Source organism: Arachis duranensis, chromosome 2, assembly GCF_000817695.3.
Source record: "Arachis duranensis cultivar V14167 chromosome 2, aradu.V14167.gnm2.J7QH, whole genome shotgun sequence".
Taxonomy (NCBI): Eukaryota; Viridiplantae; Streptophyta; class Magnoliopsida; order Fabales; family Fabaceae; genus Arachis; species Arachis duranensis.
The window spans coordinates 29,943,653-29,945,437 of NC_029773.3; positions in this window are offsets into that span (position 1 = coordinate 29,943,653).

The window sequence follows — 1,785 nt, forward strand, 5'->3', positions numbered from 1 at the left end:
AGTAGAAGAAGAAGAAATAGAGGAGATGGAGGTGGCGTTGTGGTTCGGCCAAGGGGGAGAAGTAGTGTGTATGTTGTGTGAAAATGAAGGAGTGAAGATGGGTTTATATAGGAGTGGAGAGAGAGGTAAGGTTCGGCTATGTGAGGGTGGGTTTGGGAGGGAAAGTGTTTTGAATTTGAATGGTGAGGTAGGTAGGGTTTTATGAAGGATGGATGTGAGTGGTGAAGAGAAAAGATGGGATTTGATAGGTAAGAGGTTTTTGGGGAAGAGGTATTGAGGTGATTGGTGAATGGGTGAAGAAGAGAGAGAGTGGTGGGGTAGGTGGGGATCCTGTGGGGTCCACAGATCCTGAGGTGTCAAGAAAAATTCATCCCTGCACCAAGTGGCGAGCAAAAATGCTCTTTATGCCAATTCTGGCGTTAAACGCCGGGCTGGTGCCCATTTATGGCGTTTAACGCCAACTTCTTGCCCTTTCCTGGCGTTTAACGCCAGTCTGGTGCCCCTTTCTGGCGTTAAACGGCCAGAATGGTGCCAGACTGGGCCTTAAACGCCCATTTGCTGCCCTTACTGGCGTTTAAACGCCAGCAAGGTCTTCCTCCAGGGTGTGCTGTTTTTCTTTCTATTTTTTATTCTGTTTTTGCTTTTTCAATTGATTTTGTGACTTCCCATGATCATCAACCTACAGAAAACATAAAATAACAAAGGAAAAATAGATAAATATAACATTGGGTTGCCTCCCAACAAGCGCTTCTTTAATGTCAGTAGCTCGACAGTGGGCTCTCATGGAGCCTCACATATGCTCAGAGCAATGTTGGAACCTCCCAACACCAAACTTAGAGTTTGAATGTGGGGGTTCAACACCAAACTTAGAAGTTGGTTGTGGCCTCCCAACACCAAACTTAGAGTATGACTGTGGGGGCTCTGTTTGGCTCTGTTTTGAGAGAAGCTCTTCATGCTTCCTCTCTATGGTTACAGAGGGATATCCTTGAGCCTTAAACACAAGGGATTCTTCATTCACTTGAATGATCAATTCTCCTCTGTCAACATCAATCACAGCCTTTGTTGTGGCTAGGAAGGGTCTGCCAAGGATGATGGATTCATCCATACACTTTCCAGTCTCTAGGACTATGAAATCAGCAGGGATGTAATAGTCTTCAACTTTTACTAGAACATCCTCTATAAGTCCATAAGCTTGTTTTCTTGAATTGTCTGCCATCTCTAGTGAGATTCTTGCAGCTTGCACCTCAAAGATCCCTAGCTTCTCCATTACAGAGAGAGGCATAAGGTTTATACTTGACCCTAATTCACACAGAGCTTTCTTAAAGGTCATGGTACCTATGGTACAATGTATTGAAAACTTCCTAGGATCTTGTCTCTTTTGAGGTAATTTCTGCCTAGACAAGTCATCCAGTTCTTTGGTGAGCAAAAGGGGGTTCATCCTCCCAAGTCTCATTACCAAATAACTTGTCATTTAGCTTCATGATTGCTCCAAGGTATTTAGCAACTTGCTCTTCAGTGACATATTCATCCTCTTTAGAGGAAGAATATTCATCAAAGCTCATGAATGGCAGAAGTAAATCCAATGGAATCTCTATAGTCTCATTATGAGCCTCAGATTCCCATGGTTCCTTATTAGGGAACTCATTGGAGGCCAGTGGATGTCCATTGAGGTCTTCCTCAGTGGCGATCACTGCCTCTTCCTCCTCTCCAAATTCGGCCATGTTGATGGCCTTGCACTCTCCTTTTGGATTTTCTTCTGTATTGCTTGGAAGAGTACTAGGAGGG